Source organism: Dromiciops gliroides, chromosome 3 (genome assembly GCF_019393635.1).
Source record: "Dromiciops gliroides isolate mDroGli1 chromosome 3, mDroGli1.pri, whole genome shotgun sequence".
Lineage (NCBI taxonomy): Eukaryota > Metazoa > Chordata > Mammalia > Microbiotheria > Microbiotheriidae > Dromiciops > Dromiciops gliroides.
In genome coordinates, this window is record NC_057863.1 from 203,644,028 (window position 1) to 203,656,418 (window position 12,391).

Below are 12,391 nucleotides of genomic sequence, written 5' to 3' on the forward strand. Positions count from 1 at the left end.
GAATTTTCTAATAAGTTTTTTTTTATTTGAAGAAACTTAGGGCATTCTTTATTATGATACTTTATTTATTACTGAGATTTTATTTATTATAAATTATTTATTTATTGTATATATTTATTATTATGCTTATTAGACTTTATAGGTATCTTTTCAGAGCTAGGCATTATGAAAAAGATACTTCACTTTTAATAGAAAGTTGCTTGCTTTTAATTTTAAGATTCTCATTTTCAATGTAACACACCCAGATACAATTTTTGATTTGTTTTTAACCTAAGGCAATATAATATCCCCTCAGGTTTCCTGCTCTAATATGTTAGTGATTATATATTAAATGAAAAGTTAGAAATACCATCAACAGCTCCTCTGAGCATCCTTCTCCCAAGCAACAGGCAGGAAAAATTCCTAAATCTAGGCAAAGATTTGGTTCTCTGCTTTAATTTATCTCTTGATAACCCCAACCCTCTTAGTAGTTTCAGGCCTGGAAACTTGGGTTTCCATATGTGATGTTTGTTTATATATGTATACTTAACAAAGTGGATATGTGTGTGTAAGAGAACTATTATCAGTTTTCACCATAATAAAGTAATAAAGGCAGGAAAATTATCCCGTGGCCTGTTCCGTTTGAATCTTTTCCTCCTGACAGTCTATATAATACTTCTTTCTTCCTTCCTTCCTTCCTTCTTTCTTCCTTCCTGTTTCTCTTCTTTCTTTATTTCTTTGTTCTTTCTCTTTCTTTTCTTTCCTTCCTTCCTTCTCTGTCTCTGTCTCTGTCTCTCTCTCTCTGTCTATGTCTCTCTCTCTCTCTGATTCTCTCTTTCCTTTCTTTTTTGTGATTCTTGATATTAACAATTTTTTGTACTAATTGTTATATCTTGGCTACCTCAAACATGGTCCTCAAGAGTATGGGTGAAGTTTTCAGTAGGACATGGCTTGGGTTGTATTTGAATTATCATTGATATTAAGAAACTTATAATTCTTTTCATGGATGTGTCAAGCACAAATACAACACATGCTATTCCTAAGGGACAAATACATGAATTGCACAATTGTTTAACTCTTCTAATCCATTTATTTATCCCAACCTCTCCCCCCCCCCCACCACACACACACACATACACACTTCTGTATCTCTTTGGCTCTGGTAGTATCTATTACAACTACTTTTTTATTTTAGTCTTAAACGCTTACCTAGGTCAATTCTCTTTATTAATAAGCACAAACTGCCCAGATAAGAAGGTTATGTCCAGTCTTATGAACCAGCAATAGGACCCTGAATATAAAGTTTATATTTGAGGTTGGAGGAAACAGGGTGTTTCAAGTTTGTTAAGTAGAAAGTGACACATTTAGTCTGCTTACATATACTTGCAGAGATTGGGGGTGGGGTGGTGCTTGCATCTTCAAGGAGATAGACTTCTTCTTCCCGTTAGCATATTATTTTCATCTGTTTTTTTGGCTGGTGACTTCTCTATTATTGACTCCTCCCTCTACTCAAAAATGAGTATTATAATTAATAATATCTAGTACCATTTCTATATATATTCTTTCCTGATCTTCTCTTCTAGGGTCACTTAATGCCAATAACCACCACACTTACACACTGCAGCTCAATTGTACTTTCAAAGTTCTTCCTAGACCCTGACCCCAAAATTGCTGGGTCCTGCATATCCATTTCTTCTTATTGGTCCTCTATATGAAATAGACACTTGAATCCCTAAATCATGTCTACTAACATTTTCTCCTTGCCCTTGTAATGAGCATCCTTGTACTGCCATGGTCATGGATAGAATGCTCTTGGCTGGCCATCTCCACCTATTACTTTGATTCAAGCTGTTAACAATTGAATATTGAATGGGGTTCAGACACTTTCCAAGTTCAAGGAAAGTGTGTAAGTACCAACTAAAACAAATCGAGCTTCCTAGGCCACTGGAGACCAGATCTACAATGTTAATGCCATTTAAAAGTTTTATTTGCTTTTGTTATTCTGAATTTACACAATACCAACAAGCATAAACATTTCCATACACAAAGCAAAACAGAAAAAAGGAGAATTGTGTATATAACTGTGATTCTCTATCTCTGTTCCTTTTTAAAAAGTATAGTATAAATTCAACCCATTAGTTTCATATCTGTCCTGCTCGCCAGTATCTCCCTCTCAATCTTCCTGTTGTATTCTACTTCACTGATGCTCTTCTTTCATTTCCTTTTGTAAATTTGCATCACATTGATTTGCATCACATTGATTAGTAAGGGCCATCTCGAGTCATACTGATGTCTCTCTTGCCACTGGACCCAGATGACTCTGGAGGAGAAGTGAGGCTGATGACTTTGCACAGCCCTGCCTCACAAATACAATTCAGTGGAAGTCAAGACTTCAGCCTGATGTCATGGTCCTCTTTGAAGGATGAACAACAAGGACCTTTGATTAGTAAATGTTATCAAAGACAAGAGATAAAAGTAATCATCTTTTCCTTTATCTTAAATACTTCCACCAATACTACCTGCATGCAAGGCACACACACTACAAATTTCTGTCATGACATAAGTGATAGAAATGTAATTTACCAATTTCCTGTGGGGAATTGTGTGCTAAAACTTGTATAGAAGTGAATATGAAGAGTAGAAGAACATTGCACTTTCTAAAGTTTACAATAGCTGATTTTATTTTTTTTAATGATTTGTAAGAATCTGATCTGTAGGAACTACTGCTCAAAGAGTAATAATTTATGGTTTTAATGTAGACTCCCTTCCCTACTAATTTATTAGTCTAATCAATCTCCTTAGAATTAAAGCAATAGGCTTTTTTTAAACAGAGAGATGCTTGTTACCCACAAAATCTTCCTTTCCTAGGTAGTGCTGAGATCTAAATATGGATTCCATTAAAATATATATTCTCCTATTACTCCTCTTCCCCCAGATTGGCATACTTCTCTTTACGTTTCCTAAAAGCTTTTGGTCTTCCTTAGAAGCTCTAGTTTTTTCCTTAATCCTTCACTTTCTTTTCACAACATGAACTTTACACTGAATTTCTTGTGGAGTTTATCTACTCAGCTTTCTGTCACCACACACATTCTAGTAGATGGGAGCCCTTGTCACTAAGAAAGCAGAGTTTTCTGCCCCAACTGCTCCAGGGGCTCTAGCTGCCCCAGCTTCCTCGGCTGCCTCATCTACCCCAGGTTCCCAGCACTAATACTCTACTTCACCACGCAGATGTTTTCTACTATACCACACAAGCTATTGCTGTGCTTCACTTTAAAGTGAAGCATATTCATTTTAAGAAAGGACAAAGAGGATAGTTTGGGATTGAATATAATTATGGAATAATAAGGATAAGAAATAAATTGTCATCCTTCATAAATGTAAATGGCATTATTAACTCCCACCAGGAAGTTACACAATTTATTTTTTGTAGTAAGGGCAATGGATTTGCCTCTGTCTCTACTGTCTAGGGCTCATCATGTGACCAAAGGGCTCCAAATTTTGAGATAATATGGCAACATAACTTTGTAATATCTAATTGGGTCTGCTAAGGATTGACTTTGCTATCACCAGGCTTGACTAATTGATCTGAAGCAGCTAAAGGAACAGCAGCTTGCAAAGTAACATCACTTTCTTGGAGATTTCTGAAGAGTTCATAGAATAAGGGTCCTATAAACAGAGTGGGAAGGCACTTCAGAGACCATCTAATCCAAGGCCAAAGAAGCCTTGTACAATGTATGAAGGTGATGATGATCTTCCAGAAGATGTCCAATGAGATGGAACGACTAACACATAAGACAGCTCTTATTGATTTTCCTTTCATTAAACTGAAATCTGTCTTCAATTTCACCCATTCCTTAAGTTCTGCCTTTTGAGGCCAAACAGAATAAATTTAATGTTGCTACCAAAAGACAGTTCTTCAAGAATATGGAAGCACCAATGTCAATAGCCTGCTAAACATTTCTACTAGAATAGCTCATATCCACCTCAAACTCAACTTACTAAAGATGGAATTCATTATCTTTCCCCCTAAAACCATCCCTTGCTTTAATTTTCCTATTTCTGTTGAAGATATCACTCAGGTTTCATTTAAAGTACTTTGCAATCTGATTACAATCTATTTTTCCAGATTTATTTATATTACTCTCCCTGGAAGGCTCTACATTTCAGCAAAACTGTCTTACTTGGTAGAACCCTTTACATGATAATTTGATCTTCTGTTTCTGGCTTAAGCTATCATTTTTGATTTCTTCTCATTTTCACAAAGAAACTTATGCTAATATTCCTTTTTTCCTTTTGGATGTGTGACTTAGGGAGGGGTTATCATAAAGCTTAAATGAGTTAATGAATGTGAAGTACTTATAAAGGGCTAGACAAATACAAGATTTTTTGTTTGGTTTTTAGTTTCCATTCACTAGCCTTCCAGTCTGATGATGATTTAATTCCCTGAGCCTTCTAGTGAACTCCTGCTGAGCTTAAATAATGTTTGCAGAATGATACAAGGGTATGGTGCTAAATGTTTAACATCCTGGCTCTCTGAAAACAAAATAAAACAAAACAAAAAACACACATTCTTAAATTTAATCTACATTAGTAACAGGTTACTAAATCTAGGCAATCCATGAAACAAATCAAGTCCTGATTTATATACATTTCTGAAATGTAAATGCTCACATTGAAACATTTAGCAATAAGCTTTCATAAGTCAGCTAGATCTAACTCCCAGCACACTCTTGGACTTTGGACTCTGACAGATCTCCATTGAACTTTCCACAGTGGGGTGATTGAATATCTTTCCCCTACCCTTACTCCACCCCCAGCTGCTCAAGTATGACAGAGAAAGCAGGTGCTGTCTAGGTAAACTTGATCTTGGACCTCAAGTCACTGGCTCCCTCTTTTTCTTTGTCATTCATTCCCTGAGCACAGGTAACCATCCTGGGATGGATATTTCTTAGACTCAAATGAAAACCCATGATTGCAAGAGACTGAGAGCTCCTAGGTCCAGAAGTTGATTGCTCAACAGGAAAGAACTCAGAGATAGCTTGTTGGAGTAGATATACTAAAGGATGACTATCTACCAGAGCTTCCTATTCCAAATGAGTTAGGTTTTGTTTTATTTTATTTTATTATTGTATTTCATTTTTTAAAATTTTTTTAAATTTTTTCCCTTGAAAGAGGAGGACTTAATTGGCTCAGTGGGTAAAGACTCAAGATGTATTTCCATTGACCTAGCATCCTGGTGACCTCTAGGCATCTTGACATGGCACCCTATCAACCTAACAACATAAAAAGGGATACGTGCAAAGAATAGAGGTTTTTCAACTTAAAGTGACTTGTAAGTCACTTCAAGTGCCCTGATATCCAGATGCATTTAATTTTGGAGACAAAGAAGGGTGTGTCTACCCAAGCTAAGTGTAATTTTATGTATAAATATTATGTTAAATATTATTACATTATTGTATTACATATTATATATAATATATTACATATAAATGTATAATAAATTATGTATGAAATATATGTAAGTATAAATATTTATATTTGTGCGTATATATATTCAATAGCCTTTCCATGTGTGGTAAAAATTGTTTGTGGTAAAGATTAATATCACAAGTTTTAGCTGAATCATTTGGGAGGGGCCACACCTGGCCCATCCTGAGATTACATATGCTACTGAGGTCAGAAGGAGAACTCTCCATGAGCAGCTTTTGAAGGACCTCCCCTTTTGGAGGAGGAAAGATTGAATTCAACCTGAAGGGAAGCTAGGCACTTCTGGTAGGCTAAGCTCTCAGGCACTTCCACAATGCGGATAGCTCTCTCTGGCAGTTGAGTGAGGTCGTGGTGGCGTGTGAGCAACCTTAGACTGGCAGGCTGTTCAGGTTGGTCAGTTACCTACTGAAAACCCTAAATTCCTTTGAACCAACTTAGGCTAAGTTTAAAATTAAGAGCATCTATCTGTATTTCTGTTTTCCCATTTCCTTATCTTTGATTTTTATTAGTTTCACCTTTGTTGTTTATCAATTCCTGAGTAATTAAATCTGATCCTTTTGTGAACTAAAGCTTAGAGGTTCTTTTCTTATTGGCCTGTGAGAAGTATCTAAAAAGAATACTTCAGAGGGGAGATTAAACCTAAAAAAAGGTCCCTCATATTTCCGGGACCCCAATTTTAAGGCGAGTCACCCAAAAAGCTCTCAGTATATCTAATTTTGGCCCTCAAACATGTTATGGCTAAATTATTTCCTGTTCATTAGAGAGCAGATGACTATTGCCAGGAGAATGAGTCCATGTCATGTCCATATGTATGTGTGTATGTATGTCTCGAGTAAATTATAGAGTTGGGGAAAAAGTAAAATGCCTAGTCAGCAGTACTACAAAAGTTTTTCAACACCCTAATAAAACGTAGTGTTTGTATGATGAATCATTTTACATATTTATTGTTGAACGTAATGAGTTTTTTTATGTTTTAAATATTACTTTTAGAATTGAAGAGGTAAATATCTTATAACTAATTTTTTGCACATTAGGTACTTTTCTGCAAGAGACCTTGTTAATTTTTTTAGACAGGCCCTAGAAAAGAGTCAAATCTAAACTTTGCTTAAGAGATTTTTACCTAGGGTCCCACCACAAATATGTCCATGAGTTTTACACTTATGATCCTAAATCATCAGTCTGACCATGTTATTACCCTCCTTAAAAACACACATGGGCATTTTATTACTTCTAGGAAGACCCTTTTTTGGAATCTATAGTCCTTCATGATCTGATCCCAGCTGATCTTTTTAGGATGATTATACATCATTCTCCCTCATTCACTGTTAGCTGTCATAGTATCTTAGATTTAAAGCTGGAAGAGACTTTGGGATTTATTGATTCCCATCCATTCATTTTGCTAATTAGGAAACTGGAGCCCAGAGAGATTAAGTGATTTGCCCAGGGTTACACAGCTATCAAATGTCTCAGGCAAGATTTTAATGTAGGTCTGTCTTCCATACTCCATGTTCAGTATTCTATCCATTTTGGCCAAGCTGGCTTGCTTGTTATTCCTCATATGTTATAATCTAGGTTTTTCACAAGCTGTCCCCCATGACTGGAATATTGTCCATCCTCACTCCTGTCACAATAGAACTATTAGCTATCTTCAAGACTCAGCCAGGAGACATTTCTTTCAAGAAGCCTTTCATTATTCCCCAGTTGTTATTACCTTCTCCTTATCACTGTGTATTTAATTTGAAAATATACTTATGTGTGAACAGGTTTCATCTCTCGGTAGAAGTTAGGCTCTTTGTAGGTTAAGAACTGTCACTTTTCCATTTGTATCTTAATGTCTTATGTTGTTTTTGTTCAGTCATTTTAGTCATGTTCAACTCTGTGATGCCATTTAGGATTTTCTTGGCAACAATACAAGAGTGATTAGCCATTTCCTTCTCCAGCTCATTTGATAGAAGAAGAAACTGAGGCAAACAAAGTTAAATGACTTGTCTAGAGTCACATAGCTAGCAAATGTCTGAGGCTGGATTTGAACTCAGATATTCCTGACTGCAGGTCCATCACTCTATACATTGCACCACATAACTGTTCAGGGATATTATAGTAGCTGATTAATAAATGTTGACTGATTGATCTTCTGCCTGGGCTATTCCCCATGTCTGGAATAATCTCTTTTATCACATCCTAGTTCAAGTTCCCTCCCAGAAGAGCTAGAGGTTCAAGCATCAACTTACACGATTTACACATTTCTTGCTTTCCCCAGTAGTGTTCTTTCTTTCTCCAACACTAAAACAAGTTTATATTCATTTATCTTGTATATCTCATACACTGAAAACCCCTGGAGCGAAGGGATCATTTTAATTCTTGTTTTTATATTTTCAAGTGGCTAGCAGAGTGCCTAATTAATAATGGGCACTTAAGAAATAATTATTAACTTGAGCTGAATCATGCCCTACCCCCTATATTGTTTCTTTCATGCTACACCTCCTATCCCCACACACATTTTTCCTTCAACCAGTTTCTGCCTAGTGACCTCTAATCCTTTAACATAATGGTAAATCTCTTAGGGATACATTATGATATTTTAATGCTCTTCTTAAAATGTGATCCTCCTGGAACTGAACATAGATAGTGCACAAATAATTTGATCAGGGAAGGGTAAACTTAGACTATCGACTTTAAAATCATAGTCACTACATCTGTCATCGCAGCCTTGGATACCATTAGCTTGTTTTGACTGCTATGTGACCGTGGTGACATATTGAGCTTGCAGTAGATAGGGCATTGAGACTAGAGTCAAGAAGATATGAGTTCAAGTCTGACCTCAGACACTTACTTACTGTGTTCTTCTTCTTCTTCTTCTTCTTCTTCTTCTTCTTCTTCTTCTTCTTCTTCTTCTTCTTCTTCTTCTCCTTCTCCTCCTCCTTCTCCTCCTCCTCCTCCTCCTCCTCCTCCTCCTCCTCTTCTTCTTCTTCTTCTTCTTCTTCTTCTTCTTCTTCTTCTTCTTCTTCTTCTTCTTCTTCTTCTTCTTCTTCTTCGGCAATGAGGGTTAAGTGACTTGCCCAGGGTCACACAGCTAGTAAGTGTCAAGTGTCTAAGGTCAGATTTGAACTCAGGACCTCCTGAATCCAAGACCAGTGCTTTATCCACTGTACCACCTAGCTATCCCCCCTGGCTATTATTCTTGCTAATAAATTAGATGTTATCATTAGTGAAAGGAAACTAGAAAGCTGGTAAAAATTATACATATATACATACACACATATATGAGAATTCTGGGAATTAACAATGGCTCTAGGGGAATTTTAACAATGTCATAGGCACAGCAATGAGTGAGAATAAAAGATATATTAGAAAGGAAGGTTTGAATTATTTGTATGTACTATTCTAGTTTTTGTTAAAGAATGTGACAAGAAATAAAGTAGATAAAATGAAAGCTGGAGGGAATGAGAACAATGTGGGGAAAACATGTAAGAAAGTAGAAATAAAATAACATATATGATATTGAAAATCAGGGGCAGCTAGGTGATGCAGTAGATAAAGTACCGGTCCTGGATTCAGGAGTACCTGAGTTCAAATCCAGCCGTAGACATTTAGCACTTACTAGCTGTGTGACCTTGGGCAAGTCACTTAACCCTCATTGCCCCACACAAAACAAAACAAAACAGAAAAAGAAAATCAATGTGATTAGGATATTAATTTAATTACTAAAGTTTATGAGGTATTTTGTGACATGTATGGTCCTACTGATGAAATATACTTATGCCATATATAGCATCTTTTGAATTGAAATGTTATTTAACATACCACTTTTGGAGATTTTTTTTTTTACTTTAAACATTATTTCAACTTTCCTGTTTAAAAGTCAACAAGATTCTTTCTCAGACTTTTCAGAAACGTGAGATAGTGTGTGTGTACCTCTCTGAATTATTTAGGAATCTCAATTTTATTCTGAAATTAAAGTTTTATTTCTTTAATATTTTAATATTGTTACTACATTTCATTTTATTATTATATTAGATTTGTCTCTAAAGTATAGAATGTCTTGTGTTTTCTCTATGTAAAGTGATGCTAAAATTTTAAATTTTATTACCAATCTATATATTATATTTTGTTAATTTTTTGCATCATATTGCACTTCCTGTCAATACTATCTTTTCCAAAAAAAATTTCCCATATATTAAAGTAAGTTGAGAAGCAAATTACCCCAAACTCTATTTCTAGGGATTATAAAGGCCCTTTTTATTAATGATAGTAGCAGAAAAACAGTAAATTCAGATGGAATGAGATTTTATCTTAAGTAAAACTTAGCTATAGCTAAGTGGGTGTTTTAAAATTACCTAAATTGGGAATAGTACAATATTTTTCACTACTTCATATTGAAGAATTTTGTCCCTATTCATGAATGAAATAATTCCTTGATGAATTTAGTTTTTGCCTAAACATAGCTATAGGGCAATTCCTGGTGCAGTAGATAGAATACTGGACCTGAAGTTTGGAGGACCTGAATTCAAGTCTCATTTCAGACACTTCCTAGCTGTGTGACCCTGGGTACATAATTTAAACCCAAATGCCTTAAATATCTGGAGTCATCTCCAGTTGTCCTGATATATATCTTGCCACTGGACCCAGATGGCTCTGGAAGAGAGAGTGAAGCTAGTGACCTTGCACAGCTCTCCCTCATCTAAATTCAGTTTACTGAAAGTCATGACAACAACAATGACAGGCATAGATATGGCTGAACAATGAGAGGAAGTAGAAAATATTATTAGGGGTCCAGAGTTATTTGGTTGTAATAATAATTCATTGTGCATTCCTATGCCTGGTTAGGGACTCAGGTTGAAATTTTATATTTTTTCACTTATATCTTTGGGAGTAAAGCAGACCAGAACAAACCTTTGTACCTCTTTTCTCTTCATTTCAATAAATATGTATTAGGTACCCACTTGCTATAGCTTAGGTTCAGTGTTCCATGGTAAAGAAAAACATGTTCAATAAACACTTATTAAGTATTTCATATAAGTAAGACATTATAAAAACACTGGAGATAGAAAAACAAAAATGAAAAAAAGTCTCTGCCTTCAAGAAAATTAGCCTAAATGAACAGATGAAATATTTACACATAAAAGTATGACAAGAAAAGGAATGAAGAAAATTAAGGATAGATCAAGCAAAGTTCTCTAAAATATTTATAAAGGGAGAGAACACTAAAACTTTGTGGCATCAAGGACAAATAGATGTAGGAGGCGACACCTGAGATGATTAGCTTTGAAGGAATATTAAGGAAAGGCAGAAAAAAAGTATGAGTCAGGAAATATGTGCATGGAGAACATGAAATGTAGAGTTCAGAGTACAGTCAGAAAGCCTGTTTGGGTGGCAAGTACTTCACATGATGGTGATAAATCTAAAATAAATCTTTAAATGATAATTTAGAACCAGAGTAGGCATAGGCATCTCGGTGCCACGGTGGATAGAGCACTAGGACTGGAGTCTGGAAGACCTGAGCTCAAATCTTCCTCAAACACTTAACAGCTGTGTGACTTTGGGTAAGTCACTTAACTTTTGTTTGCGTCAGTGTCTTCAAGTATAAAATGAAAATTATAATAGCACCTACCTCCAGGTTATTGTGAGGTCCATATATGATAATATTTGTCAAATGCTTAGCATAGTATCTGGCACATAGTAATTGCTATATAAATTATAGCTTCTGCTATCATCATCACCATCCTAAATATCTAGGTAAAAAGTTTGTATTTTACTTTAAAGGCAATAGGGAGATAGTAAATGTGTTTATCTGATATTTTTTCATATATCACAAACAAAAAACAAGTATCAATGAACATGAACATTTTGATTTGAAAAAACTAAAAGAACATATTTGAAAAATTGACTTATATTACACAGTTTGTTTATTATATTAGATAAAAATAGTAACCAAATTGCTCCATTTGTATATCCCCTTCTGAATTCCCTTCTCCTCTAATGTTTTGATCATATTTTTTCTTTCTTCCACCAACACTGTCTATCTCTCCTCCTCTTCCCATAAAAGCTCTCTTATGGGGGAAAAAAGTTTGTCACATACTAATGATTTCTGAAATGGATGTCATATTCTAGGCTCCCTGACAAGAGATAAGAAGCATGTTTTATTATCAGTCTTATGAAGTCATTGGTCATTGATTTGGGTTCTTGATTTTTCAAAATTGTTTTCCTTTACATCATTTCATTAATGATTCAGGCTGTTGTCTGATTCTGGTTATTTCATGTTGTTTCAGTTAAAATAAACCTTTCACAGTTTATCTGAATCCATGATTTTTAATCATGTCTTATGACACAATGATATCTCATTGCAATGATATGCTACTACTTACTTATCCATCCCCAAAATGAAGACATGTAAATTTTTGCCACAAAAAGTGCTATCATTGTTTTTACATATGTGTACATTTGATCTCTCTTTGACCCCTTTGTTCTGGTATCATTGAGTCAAGCAGTGTTCACAGTTTAATGACTTGGAGGGTGGGGCATAGTTCCAAATTACTTTCCAGAATAGTAGGACCCATTCAAAGCTTCACCAATAGTTCACTAATATTCCTATCTTTCCACAAGCCCTCCAACAATTGTTCTTCTCCTTTTTGTCATCTTTATAATAGGCATGAGGTACGACCTCATAGGTTTTTTTTAAATTTACGTTTATCTTCTTATTTATTCATGGAGTTACTGATTGCTTGTGTTTCTTTTTTTTGTTTACTTATCAGTGTCACACTTCTGGTAAGTGTCTGAAGCCATATTTTAACCTCAGTTTTTCCGGATTCAAAGATTAGCACTCTATCCCCTGTGTTACCTATCTGCCATTGAATTAAATATAATTCTAAACTTCACAGAAATAACAAAGTTTGGAAGAGGAGTCAGATTAGAGAGGAATATTTAT

The 12,391-nt window shown here is 35.2% G+C and overlaps 1 protein-coding gene across 1 annotated transcript in view; it reads left to right on the forward strand.

Annotated features, from left to right (window-relative positions):
• LOC122747344 (proto-oncogene tyrosine-protein kinase ROS-like) overlaps positions 1-12,391 on the forward strand; it is a 95,999-nt gene that overhangs the window by 45,011 nt on the left and 38,597 nt on the right. The gene's annotated exons all lie outside the window — the stretch shown is intronic.